The sequence below is a fragment of the Carettochelys insculpta genome, chromosome 3 (assembly GCF_033958435.1).
Source record: "Carettochelys insculpta isolate YL-2023 chromosome 3, ASM3395843v1, whole genome shotgun sequence".
In the NCBI taxonomy this organism is placed as follows: Eukaryota; Metazoa; Chordata; order Testudines; family Carettochelyidae; genus Carettochelys; species Carettochelys insculpta.
The window spans coordinates 87,535,239-87,559,785 of NC_134139.1; the positions used below are offsets into that span (position 1 = coordinate 87,535,239).

The 24,547-nt window shown below is 45.3% G+C and overlaps 1 protein-coding gene across 3 annotated transcripts in view; it reads left to right on the forward strand.

Moving 5' to 3' along the window:
- Positions 1-707: 707 nt before the first annotated feature.
- Positions 708-24,547, forward strand: part of AGPAT4 (1-acylglycerol-3-phosphate O-acyltransferase 4) — a 100,433-nt gene continuing 76,593 nt past the window's right edge. Inside the window, exons 1-2 of one of the 3 annotated variants that reach the window (XM_074988690.1) lie at positions 785-808; positions 1,391-1,467. The gene's annotated coding sequence lies outside the window, so the exon portion shown is untranslated. Of the gene's footprint in view, positions 809-1,390; positions 1,468-21,495; positions 21,635-24,547 lie in introns of those variants that run through there. The other 2 variants (XM_074988687.1, XM_074988689.1) reach the window with 2 other exon arrangements.

Consider the following 24,547-nt stretch of genomic DNA (forward strand, 5'->3'; position numbering starts at 1 on the left):
TTCCTAACAGAGTGCTGAATTCCCAAGTTCTGGATCTAGCACACTGTCCCTAATCAGCATATGAGCTGCAACAGGCAAAGTAAGATTAGAAGCAATTGTTCTCAAAATGCTAAATGATACTGTTAAAAATGTTTGGTGTGCTGAAAGAGTAGAACTGGATCAGATCAGCTGTGCTTATACTTAATAACTAGTATCCCATAACAGCTTATTCACCTGTATACTTGCATTTCTGCTTCAAGGTCGCCTCTCCTGAGGAACTTAGAGGAGAGAAAGATGCCGCTCTTGCTTTGTATAATGCAAATTGATCATACTCCTTTTAAATTAATAATGATCTAATTTAGCCAACGTATTTAGGGCATGACACTAAAACCACCGCTAGCCTGGCAAGAAAGATGACGGCTTTCTTTGGAAATGGAAGCAACAGGGTTAGGGAAAAAAGAGAGACACAATCGGCTATTGTTTGGGCTCCGGCAGGAGGGTTCTGTAGCAGTTTTCTCAAACGTGAACCACTTCCTTCTGCTCCTTGGTGGGGAAGGGGGGTGAGTCATAGAACTCCAGTAAGTAGCCATCTCGCCCTAACTGCTGAATTGTAGCTTTAAAAGGAAGTGACATGCGGTGGGGAGAAACGTCAGCTGAGAACGACTTTTTTTTTTTTTTTGAAGGTCCCACCCCAGGGTGGAGTCTGGCTTTCTTTCCCTGTTGGCTGACTTACAGGCAGCTTATGCAAACTAGTGGCAATTCCCGTGTCTCTTTTCCCTTGTCTGTCTCTGATTTCTAAGCACATATGCCAAGGTCTGGCAGGCACAAGGTATGTGATATGTTAGCAGAAGCGTTCTCTACTTGGCTTGATTTGTTGTAAAGCGTGAAGACTCTGAGCGAGGGCAGAGAAGCAAAGGGCAGAAAGAAGCAGGCTACAAACGAGCGTGTGTTTGTGTGGCTAGAGGCGAGGAGCAGGTTTACAGGCTCGTAGCGAAGAAGCACTCTGCTGATTTTCTCTGCGGGTGTGGAGTGCCTTGGTTTCAGGGTTTCTTTTTGTACGTTGGATCCTACTACTTGAAAAAAAGCTGAGGCCGGCCAGAATTTTCCTGCTACATGTTGGCTCCCTTTGTGTCATGCAACATGCTTTTTTCTTTTCTCCCCAGTGTTTCCATGGAAACTACACATACCATGGGCTGTGCCCTAAATATAAACATCCATAGCTCTTTCACAGTTTGGTATTTGTTGCACGTTTGGGGGGGGGGGTGTTGATGTCTGCTAGGATGCAGCATGCATTTGTTGTTTCCTCTCCACTTTCATTCTGGTTTTCCCCCCTTCACAATAGAAAAGGTTAGAGGGAGGGGGAGGGCTCGTGTTGCCTTGGAAACAGACATTTGTGGCCATCTATTTACAGCTGCTTTCATGAAGATGCTTCCTACATCAAGAGGACTGTATCGTGCCTAAATAATTAGTGGTTTGAATGAAACCTAGGTATGTATTGCAATAAATGCAGTGTATTCATTTTTTCCATTGTGCTGAGAAGAATTCCGTAAACGGAAATAACCTGAGAGCGGTGTTCAGAAAGAGTGAAGAAGAGGTTGTGGGCTTAGTACTGAATTTTTGATTTGAAGTTTTGTTGGTTTTTTTTGTTTGAAAGCTGTGGTTTTTTGTTAAAAAGGACTCTATTTGGCCCGTCTACAGTAATATAAGTAGACCAACTTAGCCTGGAAAACTTTACATTTGTTAGTCTAGAATCTTTAAACTATAGAACACATTTCCACTGTGAAATGATCCATGAGAGGATTTGGTTCAACAAGTGAGTGTTTATTCTTGTTTGTACAAAACAGTAAATGAGGATGTGTTCCATTCTACCCAGAACCTTCTATTCTGTGTGCTTGATTTTGTCTCATATCATATTTATTAGTCTTGCATTTCCAAGACCTGTACATGGTTAATAAGATGGTGTGTGCACTTCTCATAACTTGGTAGGGTTGCCATATTTGAACTTTCAAAAAAGAGGGCACCCTGAGAGGGAGCATATCTGTATTCATATCTACCAATTTACATTGTGTTACAGTATGTGTAGTACGTTGATATGAGTTGGTAGATTTTGAAAGTTCAAATATGATACCCCTATAACCTGTGGTGCAACTAATACTGACAGTTTTACCAAAGGAACATAGTGAGTTACCTCAACCTGAGCTGCAAAAGAAAAAAAATTGAGACCAAGACCCCCAAATATCTTTTGTTTGGCACCAAAGCAAGCCCATTGAGTTCCATATGCTTAATCCATTGTAACTGACAGGGAAACTTGGCTTCAGAGGTATATAATTTGTCTGTGTATTCACTTCTTTGATACAGAGGTGTTTTACTAAGGTCCATGCTGTTTTTTTTTCTTGTTTACCAAAAAATTAGGTGTGTACGTTTGTGTTCACCACATTTTAGAAACTGCAATAAAGATACACAAAAAGTGAGACTTACAGGTACTGTGCTCTGCAGAAAGGGGCATGTGTAATCTGTAGTAACGCTCTATGTATGGGACTAGTTTGGAATTCTACCATTGGCCGGTAGCGGATATCACACTCTTCAGGTCACTGCATGTGTTACAGAGAAAAAGTATTCCAGTTGGTTGGTGGGGGATGGGGAGTATTGCTCTTTGTGAGTATACAGTATAGCTAAAACCATTGTCCAGCTTTTTAATAAAAACAGTTGCTTGTAATTTGTGTAAAGAGTCAAAAATAGTTGAGAACCTAAAACTTGTATGGTAGCCGACTGCAAATCCAGTTCATCCTGGTGTTGTTCTGACGAAAAGTGGAGTTAAGAACTCTGAACTGTGCCTTTAACTGTTTGCTTACCTTCACACTGACTTGACAGATACGCTAAGCATCAGAGTCATGTTTGGGGTTATCACATAGGCTGGTTTGTGTTGATTTGTGCTTGGGGGCAGTGTACTGAGAGATTTGTTTGATTTGTGTGGATAGCAGTTGGGCCAAGTAGTCCACTATCTGTGTAGTCTCCCTTATACAACCAATGAAAATGATGCATGCAAATTACCTCTAGTCTGAGAATGGTGACTTGTGTTATCTCTGTTATCACGATGGTCTAAGAGAACAACAAGAAGTCTTGTGGCACCTTATAGACTAACAGATATCTGTTAGTCTATCAGGGGCCACAAGACTTCTTGTTGTTCTCGAAGCTACAGACTAACACGGCTACTTCTGTGATATGATGGTCTAAGACTCTCCGCATAACTGATGCCATGTTTTTCCTTAGCTGTAAGCCCCATGGGAGTGATCTATGAAGTCAGAATAGCTGGATTTTTTTTTTTTTGATGGCTGGTAACAAACTATGGACCCTAGTGATAATTCAGCCTGCTGATATTCTGAATATAAAGAGCTATTGGCCAAGCTTGTAGCTCCTTTCATTGCTTCACTCTGACTGGTTAGAGATTCTGGGTTTCAAAGGAACATAAAGAATTTCATTACAGAGGTACTGTCCATCCATAGACTCTCCAAGGCTGCGTCTACACGTGCACGCTACTTCGAAGTAGCGGCAGTAACTTCGAAATAGCGCCCGTCACGTCTACACGTGTTGGGCGCTATTTCGAAGTTGAAATCGACGTTAGGCGGCGAGACGTCGAAGTCGCTAACCCCATGAGGGGATGGGAATAGCGCCCTACTTCGACGTTCAACATCGAAGTAGGGACGTGTAGACGATCCGCGTCCCGCAACATCGAAATAGCGGGGTCCTCCATGGCGGCCATCAGCTGGGGGGTTGAGAGATACTCTCTCTCCAGCCCTTGCGGGGCTCTGTGGTCACCGTGGGCAGCAGCCCTTAGCCCAGGGCTTCTGGCTGCTGCTGCTGCAGCTGGGGGTCCGTGCTGCATATACAGGGTCTGCAACTAGTTGTTGGCTCTGTGTATCTTGCACTGTTTAATGAAAGTGTGTCTGGGAGGGGCCCTTTAAGGGAGCGACTTGCTGTTGAGTCCGCCCCGTGACCCTGTCTGCAGCTGTGCCTGGCTCCCTTATTTCGATGTGTGCTACTTTGGCGTGTAGACGTTCCCTCGCTGTGCCTATTTCGATGTTGGGCTGAGCAACGTCGAAGTTGAACATCGACGTTGCCAGCCCTGGAGGACGTGTAGACGTTATTCATCGAAATAGCCTATTTCGATGTCGCAACATCGAAATAAGCTATTTCGAAGTTGGGTGCACGTGTAGACGTAGCCCAAGTGTTTTATAAAAAAGATGTAGGGGGATTGTATTTTACAGGTGTGAAAACTGAGGCACAGAGAGGAGAAGTTACTTGCCCAGTGTATCTAGAGTAATTCACAGTGTATCTAAAGTAACCAAGTTTCCCGATTCCCCATTCCATGCCTTATCCACTACATAATACCACACTCCTTCATATCCATCTTTCAAGCTCCTAGATGTAGAATTCCATTCTTTTCAATCACACTGCTTTGTATCATAGCTACAAGGTCCTATTCAGCAACAAACATATGTCTGGCTGGGACCATACCGTGCAAAGAACAGGATTTCCTGTAGAATTAGTCTGGTTTTTGGCTTAAAGAAATATCATTGGAGGGAGGGGGCACTGAGGCAGGGGACTCTTATCTCTGATGAAGAGCCCTGGATTTCGGGTGACTCCCCTACCTATGATTATATGACTGAAATGCTGGGTGTGGGAGCACTCTCCTCTTCTAACATGTGACGTTGCTGTCATCCAGGCACAGTGGTGCTCTTCAGCATTACAGGAGCTACCCGTTCTGACTTTTCTTTGGTTAATGCTCACAGGTGTTTTCAGGTGGAAGACAATCTTCAGGCCTCTTTTTAGATGACTTTCAATGAGGTAGGGAAGAACCTACCTTCTGCTGAGCCATCAGGGAAGAACTGAGCCTGATCAGTGCCTGCTGCAATGCTTTTGATAAAGTAGAAACACAATCTAGGGCTCGTCTCTATGACAGGGTGGGTGGATGCTGCAGCGTTAGTTTGCTTAGGTGTGATCATTTGACCTCTCAGCACTCTCCTGTTGGCTCCGGTATTCTACCGGGACAAGAAGAGCAGGTGGTGTCGAGGGGAGAGCATCAGCCACTGACTTTGATGCATGGAAGAAACTGTGGTAGGTAGGTCTAAATGTGTCGCCTTCAGCTGTGCTATTTGCCTTGCCTAGATTGCTGGGGCGTAGTGTAGACCAGGCCCCAGCCCTGCTTTCTGCTGTGGGGCTGACGGTACTGCGCAAGGATTTCTGCAGGCTGAAACACATCTTTGGAAAGTGAACCAAGATTTCAAGACTGGGCGTATCACAGAGCTGTAGGGTGCTGTACACACAGAGGTAACCTGTGCTTGCAGAAGGCTCTTAAATAGAATGTGGTTATTGTGGGGAAAACTGTGTCCCACTTGGGAGTAGAAATGTAGAGTGACCATTGTTGTGTCACACCACTTTAAATTTCTCACTGCATTACAGGTTGTGGTTTCATAGCAGGGTAGGGATTCTGTGACAAGTAACTGATGATAGTCACATGGCTGGCCTGGGCCCTACAATGGGGAGGCAAGTGCAGTATCAGGTAATGTGCCCAGGTTTTACTGCTTGACAGAGGCAAGGTAGAACACTGTGTGCAGCACATCGTGATGAGGCTTTCTAACCCTGGAGGGCACCAGACCAGCCCTTCTATCTCTGCCCCTGAGGTCAGTATCATGACTCATTCATTACGCCAAGGCCTAATGGCGGGATTATACACGCGTGCTATGGTGCTTTACATTCTCTCCCCCTGAGCTCAGACTGAAAGTATAACGCCTTCAGATGCAAAACTACTGTTCTCTGCCACCTGGGCGAAAGAACAACTCCCCTTACACTGGGTCAGCACCAGAAGGGCAACATCCGTCCACACGGGCCAGCGTGCCGCACTGGATTAACTGAAAACTTGTGTCAGGCACCTTGCCTCTCTCCTCTGTAGTGCCCTGCTCAATATCTGGAATTCCCTGAGTCAGTGAGCAAGGCTCCCAGGGACAGCCCTGTCCTTTGGATGTTGTTGCTTGGTTTTAGTTATATTTACATTGCTCCTATAGGAGGAAACACTAGTCTTGTGGGTGGCTGCCCCTTTTAAGGGGAGTTAAGGGCTAGTCTGACAGGGAACAATCCCATTGTTGCTCACCTGTGAGCGAGTAACTAATTGCCTATGCAGCTAACGAGCAGCTGGACTTAGTGAAAGGCTACCAAAACTCCTCGGGAGAGTAGGTCCAAAGGAATAAAGAAAGGAAAGGAAAGGAACCAAACCAAACCCAGAGAGGAACCTCCCAGCATAGCTGTAAGAGCTTTAGCGTGCAAGGAGGTGGGTGTTTCTTGGGGAAAAAAGAGCTCCCACTGCCAGAAATCTCCTGGCTCTAGGTAAAGTATGAAAATTGAGTGCCGGTTGGCTGTGGAACTGATACAATTAAATGGTGCCTGCCTTCCTGAGAGGGAAGGTTGGGTGCAAGTCTTTCTGGTATTTGTTGAGCTTTCTGTTAATAAATTAAATTAATAAATCAGACCCCTAGGGGCTGCGGGGTGGGGTGGCATTCAATACGTAAAAGACTTGCTGAACATACTGGTGATTTCAGTGGAGAAATTAAGGCAGGACTACTGAAGTGGTGCACTGCCTGGCAGGGATGTTGCACAGACAGCACACAACTTTAACCTTGAAAATATAGCTGGGGCATGATGTTTCAGACACCCCCTCCTAGAAACCTTAATATGTGGGAACCCAGCCTGTAGTGGGACTTCTTGATGCTGAGTACCACCCTGGTATTACTCAGGTATAGTTGTGGTGCAGATAGACTTAACATGGATTTTGATAGGCTGGAGTAGTGTTTCTCCACCAGTGTTCTGTGAACAGCTCACAGGTGTGCTGTGAGTGTCTGACACTTTTCTTTATGTCAGACACTGGTGGTATATGTATTATGCTTTTAAAAGCATAGACAGTCTTACTACTTCCTTGTTATGATACCGGATTAAATTACTTCACTTTGTTTTTGCTATATATGTTGCTGTTGGGTGGTGGGGTTTTTTTGTTGGGCAACTTTTTTGAAAAAAATCTTCATAGGTCTTCCACCTAAAAATATTATTTGGTGTTCTGTGGTTTCAAACAGTTGAAGAAACACTGGGCTTGATCCCACAGCTCCTTGCTGCATGGTCTCAGGATAGTAGTAAGTGCAGCTGTGCTTCCCTCCCTCCCCCCTGAAAAAAAAAAAGTGTGTCCTGCTGCCATGCTGAAAGGAAACCCCTTTAGTGAGTCAGCATGTGCTTTGTTTCCTCAGCCACTGGCTTCTCAGAAAAGAGATGTCAGCATCAACAGAAATAGAGTAAAGTGGAATTGTTGGGCTTGACAGGGTTAAAACCTTGCAGGGGGCCCCGGGGCGGGGGCGGGGAGGGAGAATTAAAGGAAATGGTCAGTGACCACAATGGCTTTTCAAGAGTCTGAATTTGCAGAAAAGAAACCAAACCTTCTATACTGGAATGCAGGCAGTCTTGCCTAGAGGGTAGGGCACTTGATTAGGAGTCAGGAGACCTGGATTCTTTTACTGCTGCTCATTTACTCCTGATCTCTGTTCTTCTCTTTTCTCTCCCCTCCAAGGCCCCCCAACGCTGCAGCTGCCTAGACTGTAAGCTCCTGAGGGCAGTGATGTGTCTGTACAGCACCTAGCACAGCAAGGCCCTGACCTTTGTATGAGCTTCAGCTACATGCTTCTGTAATATAGGAATCATTGAAAATGGGAGAGGAAAACGAGCAGAATGACTTATTACCAGCCCAAGAAACTGAAGGGCTTTTATAAACATACGAGGGTGAACAGTACAAGGCAGAAAATAGCCGTAATAATCAATGAGATTACTTACTTAATCAATTACTCCCTTTCTTGCTAAAGTTAAACTGAAGCCTAACCCTGCTTTTGGGTCCATGTGGAAGGGATTGTTGGCAGGATTTGAGTCTGTTAGGACAGTCAGAAAGGCAGGGTGACCTGATTTAAGATGGTTAATAATGAGCTGACAAGAGAAGGCCTGAGAAGCTTGAAGTGCAGCTGCTCCTAGTCTCACTCCCGTTTCATGAGAGCGAATTCCAGGAGTAGCTATATGATCCCAAATACACTCACCCATTTTCTTCCCACACCCAAAACTTCCTGTTCCTTCCTTCCACTCACTGATGTCTGGAGACATCCAGGGATAGGGAGCTGGTACTGTTTGGGTTGCACGTGGCAAGAGGCAGTTGTGCGCAGAGGGTGACATCTGCATGCAGATCCTGTGGGAGTTGCTTTCTACGAATTATGGGGCTGACATTGAGGCCTACGTGCCAATCAATACAATATTAAAGCTGTGGTTGGACAGTGAAGTCTAACACAGATGTTGAAATACTCTCTCAGATAGCTGCAAAGCCAGATGCTTCTCAGCTATGGGCAGGGGCCATCTTAGGAAAAAAAGTCAATGCTGTCAAAGCTACAGCTGCGTGAGGGGAAGTGGGTGGGACACCAAAGTAATGTGAAGTTTCCTGCTGTAGTTCCTGTGCTAGGTAATGCTGCATGCGAGATGTCCGAGACTGGCTTACAGCTTTATTTACTTGAGTGCTTAGGGGTGAGAGGAGAGACATTAAACCCTTTACTATCACAGATGTAGCTGGGACACCTCACTCTTCCTGGTTTTTCCCAGGAACCTGCTACTGACTATGTTGGTGTTTCCTGTGTGCTTGGGGCAGCCCACCCAGGAGAGAGTCAGGTGCTGCCCAGCTGATTGGCAGTGGGCAGCAGTGTTTCCTCTCATTTTTTTACCCCATGCATGGGCAGAATAAATCTTATATGCACTGGCAATAGGAATACATGCTGATAGCTGTGGGTGCTCTGCCAGTCAGCTGGGAAACACCTGAATCTCTCTCGGGCAGCTTCTCAAGTGCTTGGTTTACAGAGAGCACTGGTGGGAAGCAGGTGTTCGGTGCACATGAGCACATACCTGGGTGCACGTAACAAAGTGTGGTCCACCCATGGCTGGGACAAATTAAAGGGAATGCTGGACCATTCCCCTGAATAGTTAAAGAAACAAACAAACAAACCCCATGGCATCAGTAAGGGTGGGAGGGATAATTAGATCATTGGCCTTCTATGCCCAGGGTTGTGAATTCAATCCGTGAGGGGGCCATTTAGGAGTCTGGGGCAAATAGATTTAAAAAAAAATCCGTCAGGGATGGTGATGGGTACCCCTGTGAGCGCAGGGGACTGGACTCAGTGATCTCTCAAGGTGCCTTCTAGTTCTGTGCGATAGCTATAGCACCAATTTTTTTTTTTTTTTGAGAGGTGGAGGTATAGCTTGGTAGTTAAAGCGTTGGCCTTATAAACCCAGGGTTGTGAGTTCATTCCTTGAGGGGGCCTTCTGAGGTTCTAGGGCAGGTTAGTTTTTTAGCTCAGTGGTTTGAGCATTGGCCTGCTAAACCCAGGGTTGCAAGTTCAGTCGTTGAGGAGGCCATTTAGGGATCTGGGGCAAATAGGTTTAAAAAAAAAAATCTGTCAGGGATGGTGTTGCTCTTGCCAAGAGGGTAGGGGACTGGACTTGATGACCACCCAAGTTCCCTTCAAGTTCTCTGAGATGTGTTTTTCTATATATAAACCAGTTCTTGGATGTACTACATTCTCTCTTTCCCTCTCTGGCTTTCCCCCTGCCCTCCATCTTAACAGGGTCCACCACTTTGCTGTTAGTGGGACAAGTGTAGCTGTCAGGCACTGACATTTAGGCCTTCTGATTGGGCCCTAAGGACCATGGAAAAAATGCTGAAAAGTTATTCAGAGCCCGGATTTTCAAGGAGTAGTGTAAGTGTCTAAAGAGCTAGGTGCTTTTGCAAATCCTGGCACATGTGACTCTCCATCTTGAGGTGCCTAAATACCTTTCAAAGCCTATTTAAGTCAGTGGCAGCCAGACTTTTAATCAGGCGATAATGGAAGGGTTTTGCTTTGAACTGCTCCTGGTTTGCATTCTGAGAGTGTAAATATAGGAAAAGCCAGGTTATCTGGTACTTGGGTAACGGGTGCGACCTGTTAACTAGCACCTGCTCTGCCAGGGCTGGTAGAGTGAGGCCAGTTGCTGTGGGCCACGGTGGCTGGACCACCTGTTCGTGGGCTGTGGGGGCCAGCTGTCTGGCTGGCGGCAGTGGCAGCAGCACAGTTGGAAACTGGTTGCTCTGTTGTGGCTGGGGCCAGTGATTGTGGGGGTGGCCATCTGGCCACCAGCAGCAGCAGGGATGGGAGCCGACTGCTTCTCCGGGGCCGGTGTCCATGGGGCTAGCCCTCCGGCCAGTGGTAGTGGGGCTGGGAGCCAGCTGCTCAACCAGTGGCAGCAGGGCTGGTGGCCCTGCTCCAATATCCAGCACATTTGATTATCCAGCACCCCTGTTTCTCTGGGAGTTCCAGATAATAGAGCTTTTACTGTAGTTGGATGGTTAGTCTGCATTCAGCTATTTTGAGTGGTCAAGTTTTCCAACCTGTTGTAGGTTGATCTAAAGCCTCTTACAGGTGGTTGGAACTCGTCTTTCACAGACCACTGAAATTTGCATGGGGCCTGCAAAGAGGCATTTTTAAAACTATTTCAGCTTTATCCTCCATCCCACCACCCCGGCTGACCTTCATGCTCTCATGCCTGGACGTCTACCAGTTGTCCTTGTCTACACTTGCCCCCAACTTTGAAGAGGGCATGTTAATCAGGGTGGTGGGTGATTACTAATGAAGTGCTTCGGTGAATATGCAGCACTTCATTAGGCTAATTCTCCCCTCTGGCAACTCTGAAGTGCTGGCATGCATGTAGGCACAGGCACTTTGAAGTGCCTTTATTCCCCCAGATTTTGCAAACACGTCAGTAACTGCACTTCTTTCTCACATTGGTAGTCCCAGTAGACTCAGAGAAGACTAGTTGCCTCAATAAAGCTGTTTATGTATGTATAAGTGTTTTCAACACGTAACGTGTTGCTGTTGTGGAACTGTGGTAAATATTGGCTTTAACCTTTAAGAGTAATAAGAGCTCATCATATGTAGGGTCTGGAAATAAATGTTAAGCTCCATGAATAAATAACATGAGACTTCACCCTTGTCTAAGACATCGTGCACTATGTTATGTGAGGTTCAGTGGCTTTAATTGGCACCTGCAACTTGCGCTAACCCCCTGCACAGGGTGAATTCCACCACTAATGATTTTTTTTAAACAAGATAACAAACATGTTTGGGTCCTCTAGGCTCTGACAAGCACTCTCAGCAAACTCCTTTCAACTATAAAATATATCTCTAAGGGTATGTCTTCACTACTCAGAAGAGTGGCTCTGATAGGGTCAATCTTCTGGGATTCGATTTCACAAGCCCAGTAGGGATGCACAAAAATAATTTTGGGTTAAGTGGACCTGGGAGAAGTAAGAGGTTGATTTGGGGGCGGGGGGGCAGCCTTCCTCTGTGAGGACAGCCAGGTGAGTCAGTTGTAGATAAGTTGATTCCAGCAATGCAACTGCTGTAGCTAGAATTGTGTATCTACAATCGACTTTAATGTCTAGTGTAGAACTGGCCTGAGTTTCAGCACAGTCCAAAGAACTTCTGTGCCCACAGAACAAAAGAGAACTTGATGCCTTCTTACTCATGAATAACCCCATTTCAAAACAGTGCCCTTTTAAAAGAGGTGTGATAAACTCAATGATATTTGGTGCACCTGGATCATCTTCCTGCCCTCTATCCAGTTCCACTGCCTTCTTCCAGCACTTCAGAAATGCTGATCTCCATGGTCTTCACATATACCTTCCCCTGCTGCTCACTTGCTACATTATTTCCTTTCCCTGCCCAGAACTCCAGTCCTCTTTCCCAAAACTGCAGCATTCATTGTTTTACTCTCCACTTCCCTGGCATTGTCACAGTGCTCTAAACAATGAGTTAGATATAATTGGTCTGTTCTAACGCATAGATGAAGCTGCTTTGTGCATGGTTGCTCTAGTTAATAATAACTCAGGTGGCTGCTCACATTCGTTGCTATTTATGTTATAGTGCCTGGAAGTCCCTGCTATGGGCCAGGACACCATTATTACTTTCATTGACTTGTCTTGCTGTATGTATTGGGCCAGGACACCGTTATTACTTTCATTGACTTGTCTTGCTGTATGTATGCACAACCTTCCTATGGCACAGAGAGAAGTAGCATTCAGGGTGGCAGAGCATACTGCAACATCCCTCTGCAAAAATATGTAAGTACTAGCTAGTTGTGTACCCAACAGTAACAGAGAGAAAGCCGTGTTAGTCTATATTCTATCAAACAAAAAAGCAGTCCAGTAGCACTTTAAAGACTAACAAATAATTTATTAGGTGATAAGCTTTCATGGGACAGACCCACTTCTTCGACCATAGCCATACCAGAACACACTCAGTATTTAAGGCACAGAGAACCAAAAATAGTTATCAAGGTTGACAAATCAGAAAAATTGTGATTGTGTACCCAGTGTGTGACTTTTCTTAAAGGGACTTACAAAAGGAACTGACATTGGGCTTGTGCTCTGTTTTGATTTGGGGGTCTGCGTCGCGGTTTCTGGCCCCAGAGTCTCCAGGGGGAGAGGGCTGATCCTGGCCGGGCTGGCTTCTGCAGCCCCAGATGTAGTTACTAGCAGGGAAGGCATCTTCCCACACTCCAAGGGAAGCTGGACCTGGGCTCCTTGATGGGGGTCCCATCCCCCCGACCGCAGTGTCACGTGTGGGGGTGGGGTGGGACAGAGCTGGGGCTTTTTCCCTTGGCCCTGACACAGCTGCAGGGGACGAGCTGTGGCACTTTTTCCTGGACCAGCAGAAGTGGGGGGGGCGCGCAGGGAGAATGAACCCACGGGGACAGTTTTGTTTTTCCCAAGGCCCAGCAGGATCATTGGGGATGGGGGGGCCATGGCTGTGAAAAAGAGCTATGGACCCAGCACAGTGGCAGTGAGTGGGGGTGGAACAGGGCTGTTTTTCCAACCCCAGCATGAGCTGCAGATGGGGGGTCCGGGGCAGGTTTTGTGGTCACAGCAGCCCAGTGGAGAGCTAATTGTGTGAGGGAGTTTTGGGGGGGCAGCGGGGCTCCCCCATGTGGTGCTGTGGCCGATCTGCAGGAGAGGAGAGTTGGGATAAAGGGCAATTATTTCTCCCAGCAGAATAGAGATCCATGTCTCCACATGGCCACTGTTTTCCTGCTGTTGCTGCCCCAGTAGTCACTCAGCAGTATGGCTGTTCCCTGTGCTTGTGGCCCCCAGTGGTGAGTCCAAAGTGTGTTCGTCCCTCCTGTCAGTGCCCTTTGTTTTCCATGTTCTGGGAAATCCTGGGATTTCAGGCATTTCCCACTTTCCAGGCACAACCAAAACCGGACCTTGGTTTAAGCTAGGGTAAGAGGAAGCTGCATACCCCATTTTGTGGTTGTAGCTCTTAAGGTTTAAGAGGAGTTCTTGAACAAATGTAGCACTGACAAACAGAGGCACTCTAAAATATATAGTAGATGTATAAATTATATGCAAAGAGCAATGTGGGATGAGCTTGTGCCATTCCATTACTTTAAAAAGTGGGCAAAAGGCTTTATTAGCTCATAATTGTTTCTGGGCTTCTTATTGTCCCCCTCCCCACACACATCACCTCCCTTAAATCCAGTGGGAAAGTGTCAGTGTAATTTTAACAGACGAACTTTTTTTTTTAAATCCAGTTAGCGAAGGGTAAGTAATTTGTAAATTCCTTTTAAAGGTATAGGGGATTTCTTTTTCCCATGCTCATGACTATAAAGCTCTCTCCACAAAGGCTGAATTGGCTATAGAGGGAGATTCTTCGATCTTGCCAAATGTACAAAGGCCCCACTAGAGGAAAGCGGATCTCCTTAGGCAAGTATTTTAACATGTAAGAATGGTCACACTGGATCAAACCAAAGGTCTTCATAGCCCAGCTTCTTGTCTTCTGACAGTGGCCAATCTCAGGTGCCTCAGAGGGAATGAGCAGACCATCAAGTGAGTCATCCCCTCTTCCATTTCCAGCTTCTGTCAGATAGAGGCTAGGGACACTAACAGATATTTTGGAGCATAAGCTTTCGTAGGCAAAGATCAGATACCTGAGCGGGGGGTTCCAGATGGTGACACAGCTGTTGATGGACCAATCTTCTATGAAGTTATCTAATTCTTTTTTCAACCCTCTGATAGTATTGGTCTCCACAACATCCTCTGGCAGAGTTCTACAGGTTAACTGTGTGCTGGGTGAAGAAATACTTCCATTTGTTTTGAAACTATTGATTTGTTCTAATTTTTTGGAAATCCCAACTTCTTGTGTGTTATGAGGAGTAGGTAACATTTCCTTAGTTACTTTGTCCACACCAGTCATGATTTTATAAGTTTCTATCCCCCACTAGTCATCTGTTGCCAAGCCAGTTTTATTAATCAGTCCTGATATGAAAGCTGTAATAGCCCTAATAGTTGCTGTTTTTGGTGCTTTTTAACAATACTGAGAGACAGAGAGGTAGATGGGGGTGACTGGATCTGCATGCAGTATTCAAGATGTGGGTGGATCATAGATTTGTACAGAGGCAATGAGACATAAAATATCATATTACAGGTTGAATCTCTGATCTGGCACTCTCTTGTCTGGCAACATCCATAGGTTGGCATGATGTTACACAGCTGGATATATGCTTATGATGGGTGTGGCCAAGATTCCCATGATGCCATTAAGTTTTACAGCCACCAGTCCTGTCTCTCAGTGTTCAGTGCTGCTATTTAGCTGTAGATTACCACTAAACATTTTCTAAGAGTCTAGCAAGAAGTGGAAGTAGTGTTAATGCTGTGAGACAATATTGACCTCCCACAGCCTGGCACATTCTTTTGAGCACGGGTCATTCCCAAGGGTGCTGGACTAGGCAGATTCAACCTGTATCTATCAGTTTCCTAATAAATCCCAAATTTGTTTGCTTTTTGACTGCTGTTGTACATTGAGTGGATATTTTCAGAGAACTACATTTCATCTGCCATTTTGTTGCCTGGTCACTCAGTTTTTTGAGATTCCTTTGTAACTTGTTGTAGTCTGCTTTGTTCTTCATGATCTTGAGTAGTTTTATAGCCTCTGCAAAGTAACAGAGAGGTAGCTGTGTTATTCTGTAACAAAACAAAACAGCAGTCATATAGCACTTTAAACACTACCAAAATGATTTATTAGGTGATGAGCTTTCATGGAACAGACTCACTTATGGGTCCTAGAATCACAGAATTGTAGAATCATATGGCAGGAAGGGACCTCAGGAGGTCATCTAGTCCAGCCCCCTGCTTCAAGCAGGATCAACACCATCTAAGTCATCCCAGCCAGGACCTTGTCAAGCCAGGACTTAAAAACCTCTAAGGATTGAGAATCCACCACTCTCTAGGCAACACATTCACCAGGACAGGGGTGAAGCACTGAAAATAGTTTTTCCTACTATCTAACCTACTCTCATTCTGTAACTTCAGACCATTGCTCCTTGTTCTGCTATCTGTCATCACTGAGAGCAATTCTCTCCATCCTCTTTAGAGCTCCCCTTCAGGAAGCTGAAGGCTGCTGTTAAATCACGCGTTAGTCTTCTCTTCTGTAAACTAAGTAAGCCCAAATCCCTCAGCCTCTTCTCATAGGTCTTGTGCTCCAGCCCCCTAATCATTTTTGTTGCCCTTTGCTGAACCTGCCTGTTCCAGCACATCCACATCCTTTTTATCCTGGGGGGCCCAAAACTGGACACAGTATTCCAGATGTGGCCTCACTGGTGCTGAATAGAGAGGAATAACCACTTCTCTAGATCTGCTCAAAGTGCTCCTCCTAATGCACCCTAATATGCTGTTAGCCTTCTTGGCTACAAGGGCACACTGTTTACTCATATCCAGCCTTTCATCCAGCATAACCCCTAGGTCCCTTTCCGCAGTACTGCTACTTAGCCAGTCAGTCCCCAGCCTGTAACAATGCTTGGGATTCTTCCGTCCCAAGTGCAGGACTCTACACTTCTCCTTGTTGAACCGCATCACCTTTCTTTTGGCCCAATCCTCTAATTTATCCAGATCTTTCTGGATCCTGTCTCAACCCTCCAACATATCTACATCTCCCCCTAGCTTAGTGTCATCTGCAAACTTGCTGAGGGTGCTGTCCAGTCCCTCATCCAGGTCATTACTAAACATGTTGAACAACACCAGCCCCAGAACTGAGCCTTGGGGCACTCCACTTGAAATTGACAGCCATCCAGATATTGAGCCACTGACCACTTCCTGTTGGGCTCGACCATTGAGCCAGCTTTCTGTCCATCTTATACTCCATGGATCAAATCCATACTTCCTCAATTTATGGGCAAGAATGTTGTGGGAGATTGTACCAAAAGCTTTGCTGAAGTCAAGGTATATCACATCCACAGACTTCCCCATGTCCACAGAGCCTGTTACATCATCATAGAAGTTAATTAGATTGGTCAGACATGACTTGCCTTTGATGAATCCATGTCGACTACTTTTGATCACTTTCTCTTCTTCCAAGTGCTCCAGAATGGATTCCTTTAGGATCCCCTACATTATTTTCCCAGGGTTTGAGGTAAGGCTGACCAGTCTATAGTTCCCTGGATTGTCCTTCTTTCCTATTTTAAAAATGAGCACTACATTTGCCTTTTTCCAGTCATCTGGGATCTCTCCAGATCTCCAAGAGTCTTCAAAGATAATGGCCAAAGGTTCAGCAATGACATCTGCCAGTTCCTTCAGTACCCTTAGGTGCATTAAATCCAGGCCCATGGATTTGTGTACATCTGGTTTTTCTAGGTACCTCTTAACTCGCTCCTTCCCTACCAATGGCTGCCCTCCACCTTACCATACTGCATTGTCTAGTACTGTTGTGTAGGAGCTGTCCTTGTCCATGAAGACTGAGGCAACAAAAGCATTGAATACTTCAGCTTTTCTTACTTCATCTGTCACTAGGTTACCTCTTTCGTCCAGTAATGGCCCCACGCCTTCCCTGATAATCCTCTTATTGTTACCGTGTCTGTAGAAACCCTTCTTGTTACCCTTCATATCCCTTGCCAGCTGCAGTTCCAGTTCTGCTTTCGCTTTCCCAATTACTGCCTGTTATTTTCCAGCTGTATATTTTATACTCCTTAATCAGTTGCCCACATTTGCATTTCTTATATGCATCTTTTTTTGAGTTTAAGATGACCAAGGATTTCCCTGGTAAGCCAAGCTGGTTGCCTACCATATTTTCATTTCTATCCCACGAAATCTCATCACCTAACACATCAGTTTGTTATCCTCAGCAAAGTTTGCCACCTCACCGTTTACTCCTCTTTCCAGACTACTTATGCTTAAATGCTGTTCAAGTCAGTGCTGTTTAGGCATGGGATTAAATGCAAGCCTCGACTGAGACCTCAGGGCCTGATCCTGTACCCTGAATTGTGCCATTTGACTTCAATGGGACCTGGATCATGTCCTAAAAGAACAAATTGAAAATATGAGACAATTCTGCCTGTAAACTTCTTCCATGATGGTTATCGTGTGATCTACTAGGTTGGAGAGGCTCTGTAGTGTGAAACATGAAACATTTGCTAACCACAAGCAAGAAGAGCAAAACATGAAGACTTCCTGTGACTTGCTGTATGTGTCTGTCTATAGAATTATCATTGGAAGGAACTCTGGTTTGGCTATGGTAGTCTCTGCAACCAGTTCCTGTTTGTGAGAGTTCATTTTACTCACCAGCAACTGGGGCAGTGAGCAGCATCCTGTACAATGTCTGGCTGTTCTAAATTTCCTGTTGAAGCTTAACCCTTCAGGTGGTCTTTCCTAGCTGTCTGAGGGGAGGGATAGCTCAGTGGTTTGAGCTTTGGCCTCCTAAACCCAGGGTTGTGAGCTCAATCCTTGAGGAGGCCATTTAGGGATTGGGGCAAATAGATGTTAGGGATGGTGCTTGGTCCTGCTGAGAGGGCAGGGGACTGGACTAGATGACCTCCTAAGTCCCTTCCTGTTCTAGGAGATGCAGATCTCCAATTATTTTATTCATTTATTTAATATCTGCAATGAGGCTTAGACCTTGCCTTACTGAGAATTGCAATACTTACCTTGTAGGTGTCTGGAATATCACTGGCACAACAATGGCGTTCACAAACCCCAAATTAAGATCTGGGCTCCTTTATACAATTCATAGACACAGACATTCCTCAAGAATGGGATTTGCAAAAGCTAGTGTGTTCAGCAGGGAACCACTGAAGCTAGCCCATGGGAAATACTTGGATGCACCTCTTGTCAACCCTGCACACTGCATGGATTTAGATGCCTAAATCCAAGGAGCCATGACTTCTAGCTCTACTGTCCACAGCTGGAAACCCACACTTAAAGTCAAATGGTCCAGGAGCCTAAGCAGCTACTTGCAAGAAATGCTAGAGGTGGGGATTGCTTCTTTTATATCTCTAAGACCACTGGATGGAGCCCCCTTCCAGGCTGAGAGAGACTTACTGGTTTAAATGCCACATTCCAGATGAGAGTTCTAACCACTGGACTAAAGTTTTGTAAGTAGACAGTTTTCTCTTTTGGATTATGAAAGGACCCAGTTTTCCCATCTTAGGCCCCACAGACAAAGCAGTTGGCTGGGTGGGGGTCTCCCTTTCCTTGCATGCCCCACCCCCTTTATTTCACCTGTTTTAAGGGTTGTGCTTGGACTTGGATGGGGGGGAAACTTGTGGGGCTTAAAGTGAAGGAGTGTACATGCCTGGAGACAAAGCACAGGCACCTACTGGACTTTTAAGTACCTGCTGGGTTAGGTGGCTGCTATATATGGGGTTTTGTGATGCCTAGTCCTGGGACTTAGGTTTCTAAACCCCAGGCTTAGTCAGTTCAGTCTGTTCAACAACCCTCCCCTCATATGCAACAAAGTGGCTGGTTTAAACTCTTGCTTGTCTTAGAGCTCACAATCTTATTTGCTACTTTTAAGCATATCATGTAAATGCTGAGGCAGGAATGAGATTTCAAAATGTGTCTCATTAATGTACTCAAGAGCCCAAAGAAATGGTGCAGTTTGACTGAATTTGCTGCTATGGACTCGCTAATGTTCGTGGTACTCTCTGGTCCAGCTTGTGTGAGCTAAAAGTCAGGCCGTTTAAACACTTCGTCAGCCCTTACTTGCGAACACCCAACTTCGCCCCGCAAGCAGTGTTTGCTTTGTCTGCTTGCTTCTGCCAAGCTTTTGCCCTGTGTGTTTAGCGCAGTCCAGTTGCCAGTGTAAACAAAGCCTCAGTTACAGTTAGAGATCCTAGCTCTGAGAGGATCGAGGTGGACTACATGGAGAGGAAGGAGATGTAGTGGAGGAGACTCAGGAAAGAGGAGTGAGGGAGCACTCAGGGAGGGGTCTACTGCAGGTAAGCTGGAAAGGGTCAGTAAGAAAGGGCGGACCCTGACTGGGGGAAGGAAAGCCTTGAGGTAGGACTGAGCCTCAGAAGGAACTTGGCAGCTCCCAGGAGTAGTGGGGGGAGAGTAGGACACTTGAGTATAATTGGAGGGGCAGAACAATCTTCTGTTATGAGGTTGGTGTGGGCTTCTGTTTCTGTCCCCTTCTGAGGTTACAAAAGATACCCATGTTCAGGGATGAGTCATTGTTGTGGGGTGGAATAGCTCAGTGGCCAGAGCACTGGCCTCAGAAGCTTAGGGTTGCGAGCTGAATCCTTGAGAGGGCCTTTCAAAGGTCTGAGGCATGTTAAAAGAAAAAAGCCCCTCAGGGAGGGTGATAGGTCCTGCTTTGAATGCGCAGGGGACTGGACTCAAGGACCTCTGAAGGTCCCTTCCAGTTCTGTGAGGTAGGTATATCTCCATATATACATCGTTTTTATTTTATTTTAAAATAAATGGTCAGTAGGAGGCACTGGAGACAGACTACTGCAACATCATGTTTGGGTGAGAGGGGGGTGCGCTACAGCTGTGAATGGAACTGCTTACAGCCCCGCCTGTCTGTGGGCATAATTCTGACCTTCCAAGGATATTGGGATGGTTATTAGTTAGCATCTGTTTGGGAGTTTGGAACTGGGAAGCTCCAGGTACCATTTCATGGCAGCAGCCCCTCCTCCCAAATGGGAGTTGTTTCCCATGCTGTTGCAGTGTAAAGGGTCTTTCCTTCCTTCTGTGGGTAGGGACTGTAGCTGCACATGGGGACAAAGAGAGTGTATGGCAGTCATGGGGAAGGGGTAGCTCAGTAGTTTGAGCATTGCCCTGCTAAGGCCGGGGTTATGAGCTCAATCCTTGAGGATGCCATTTAGGGATCGGGGACAAATGGATTTAATTAAAAAACAAACAAAAAAGGGATGGTGGTTGGTCCTGCCAAGACGGCAGGAGACTGGACTCAATGACCTCCTGAGGTCCCTTCCAGTTCTGGGACGTGTATCTCCATGTGAACAGAAGAAGTGTCTGATCTGTCTTGCTTCAGAACAAAGCTAGCTGTCTCTGATCAGAGGAATGCAGATTAGTGGCTGCTACTTGCAGTCCTGACCTTGTAACCCTGTAGTCAAATGAGTAGACCTTTAGTGTGTAGCCTTACTGAAATCAATAGTTACTATTCACTAGACAAGTGTTTGCAAGGGCTGAGCCCTCTGTCGCTTTCATGCCAAAGGGAGGGGCACATCACAAAGCATCCTGTCTGCTCTGGCCACTTCTCCCAATTATTTTAAGGGTGTTATTTAAAAAAAAGGGAGGGGCGGTGGGGGAAGCTTCTTGGCAGCTATCCCATTTTAATGTCTTTTGAGAATGTATTGATCGGGGCTTTGTCTTCAAAAGACAGCTATCAATTGTGAGAAAACTAGCATGTTAAATAATCACACACTAAGAATTATGACCTGATCCTCTTCTCAATGACACTGGGGTTACCGGTGGGTGATTGTTGAAAACAATGGGATGACACTGGTTTAAGTCAGTGGTGAGCAAACTTTTTACATCAAGCCCCACTTTTTGTCCCTGCTGTTAGCAGGGCCTCCCCAACCTGTCCGATGTAATCCAAACCAACGGAAATTTCGGTTACGCTCATATGCAAAACCCTTTCAGCGCATGTGAGAAAAATAAGTCTGTAGGACGTAAAAACGTTCTAAATCAGTCTGTAAATGTGAATACATGTACATAAAACAGCAACATATTTCAACATCTTTAATGAGATGGATGAGTCTGACACCCTGCAGCCCCTTTATGAAATGTCATGGCCCCTTCAAGAGGGCTTGCTCCCTACTTTGATCACCCCTGGTTTAAGTCACCTCTCCTTTGTCCCCTCTGTCTTTTTTAAAAACATGGCCTTGCCTCTGTTGAGCATGTCTTGGATTATTAAAACAGTTCCTTATGCTATTTACGCCTTTTTATTTAGACTGTGTTACCCAGGCTATGAGCAGAGGCCTAAATCAACATTTGTCTTTGTCAAAGTTCTGTCTCCAGTTAAATTAACTGTTTTTATTAGACTTTTGTGTATGGTGTCTTAGAAGTGTGTTGATGGAAGGATTCCAAAAGACATCCTGTATGGTGAGCTAGCCTCTGGCAAAAGACCTCCCGGACGCCCCCAGTTGCGTTACAAAGATGTCTGCAAGAGAGACCTCAGAGAGGTAGACATCGAGCTGGACAACTGGGAAGAACTAGCAGACGACCGCAGCAGATGGAGGCAGGGGTTACACAAGGGCCTTCAGGAGGGTGAGTTGAAGATCAGACAGCTAGCAGAGGAGAAGCGAGCGCACAGAAAGCACACTAAGGACTTGCCAGACACCCACTACATCTGCAAAAGATGCAGCAAGGACTGTCACTCTCGTGTGGGTCTTTATAGTCACAATAGACGCTGTAAATGAAGTCCTCAATTGAAACTTTAAAGGGCGCGATCCATAGTCTATGCAGACTGAAGGATGCCTACTACTACTACTTAGAAGTGTATTAAATGCTTCACAAAGTTGAATTTTTGTGGTTGAGCTATGAAACCAGACAGAATAACTATCGACTGTGCCATTGTTTTAATCAGTTATTGACATCCGTGTTATGTTTTATCAGTGATTGTTACGTTTATTCTTTAAAGTTTAGCATAAAAGGCCTGTTGCGTGGCATATGTTGGACATAAATGTAACATAGAGTAGTTTCCTTAAAAGCGTTAAGCTTGAACCAGAGAAGAAGAAAAGTACACCAGAGAATAATTTTTAAGGCTTTTGATCTACTACCCTTATACATGATTTGGTTAATTGTGCCAGCTAGCAATTCCCTCCCTTCTCCATTGGGGCAGGGGGCTGAACTCGATGGCCTCTCAAGGTCCCTTCCAGTCCTAGTGTTCTGTGATTCTATTCTATTCTGTGATTATACCAGCCTCTGTTTGCGTTATGGCTTCCTTGTTTGAGCCAGACTCTCTCAGTGGTTTTTGGAGATTACATTAGATTAGTGATTCTGTGACCTGGAATTAAACAGGCCAGCTAGTACAAAAGGCATTTAATCAGTTTTAATGAATGATCTTATGAGCAGCCTAATTGCTGGGGCTTCTGTTAATGTACAGCAAGCATTGATGTTTCCTACCCAATTGTATTTCAGTCCCTGGTATCCATGTCTAAGGCTTTGTCTTTGCTAGACATAGAAATTGACCGCTGATGTGTGATTTTTAGCTATATCGACTTATCAGCAGTCTACTAAAACGTCTGTCTACACGGCATGTTGATGGGAGCATTTCTCCCATCAATCTTCCTTAATCCTTGCCACTCACAATGAGTTCTCGGGTTGACTTTGACCCCAGAAAGCACCATTTTGTGCATGTGTGGAACAAAACGAGGGAAGATGGGCCCTGAGCAAGTCAATCTTCTGTGGTAGTGTGGCTTTGGCCTAACTCTAAATGTGAATAGTCCTACGAAAGGATTAAAGAAGTTGCTTTGTTTCGGATGAGAGGGTTCCTATACTTTTTCCTCCATATACTTGTTTACTTTTGGCCAAACTTTTTAAAAATAGCACTAAGAAAAAAGCACTAGTACTATCTTGTGATTCTGTTAAGATGAAGGAATACCTCATGAATTATAACTATATCAAATCCTGCTTGGATTTCAGAGGTAGCCCTGTTTGTTTTTTGCTGGAATGGACTAGGAGTCTAACAGCACTTTAAAGATCAGTAATTTCATTATGTTATAAGCTTTTGTGATGTCTTTTTTTAAAAGAAAAAAAAACCCCTTGGTATGTTGACCAAACTAGTAAACCTGAAATCCCAAAAATTGTTTTTTTTGTTTTGTTTTTGTTTTTTAAATATCAGATACGTGAAAACAGCAGCCTAATGAGAGTGTTACACGAGTATAACTGTTTCCCAGCCTTATTGGTAGTGGCTACTCCCCTGTAATTCTTGCAATAAACACATGCCATGTTGCCACTTTCCAGTCTGTGCAGAAATGTCAACTTGTCTTCAGGCAGCAGAGAGTGTAAATGAGCAGAAGAAAGAAAATCTTCATTACACGAAGGGCATATCTTGAACACTAAGATGGGCATCAATATCGCCATTAATTCATTTTATGCAAGTCACCAGCAGCAATGAGATCAAGTGTTTTAATTGGCCTTTTCTAGCCAGAGCTTGGTTTAAAAAAAAAAAAAAAATCTTCCTTTAAACCTAGTTGCTTCACAGTGGCATCAATCCAGTGTTTGCTGAAACAGATGAGCCATTCAGTCTGGGAGATGTAAGTCTGGGTTGTGTCTACAATACCAATAAAACAGTATAATTTGTGCTCCCCGCCCCGCCCCAAGGTTCCAGTATTCTAGGTGTTGAAGTAAAAAGACAGGGGTGGGTTCCCGGAGTGGTGGGGATCTGGGAACCAGGCGGCTGCCTAGCTTCCAGCTCCCCTCCACTTGCAGAGCTGGGAACCTGACCAGGGCATCAGCCGTGATTCAGTCTCCTGGCTCCAAGGAATGGAGGGGAGCCAGGCTGCACCTGGTTCCCAGCTCACCTCCGCTGGCTGGAGCCAGGAAACTGACAAATGCTGCTGCCCTGGGCAATTACCTGCATCCTGTAAGTGGCAGGGAGATGGGAACCAGGCGGCAGCCTGGTTCCCATCTCCCCTCGACTTGTATGAAAATTCTGAGTTACATGGGGGTTGCAAGAACACAACCCTTGCATAACTGGAGGGTTTACTGTAGAAGCTGAACCTCTCTAGTCTGGCACCCTCAGGACCTCACCAGTGCTGGACAAGAGAATTTGCCGTAATACCAGGAGGTCATCATTGTTTAGCATTGTTACCAACACTTCCACTGCTTACTAGGCTCTTAGATATTCAGGGGTGCATTACAGCTAAACAACAGCACAGAATATTGAGAGCCAGCACTGGTGACTGTGAACAAACTTTATGGGACTGTGGGAAACTTGTCTCCACCCTTGGTAAGTAGTCATCCATCTAACTAATGTAATGATGGATGTCTGTATTGGACAGGTTCAACTTGTATTACATTCCTTATGCCAGTGAGAATTCTGCCTGACTCAGTGGGAGTTTTGTTTAAGTGAATACTACTGAATTAAGTCCTTCATTTCCAGGCACTAATATTTATACTGCTTCTGGGGATACTGTGCTCAACAAGAAAATTGTGAAAACATTAAATAATTGAGCA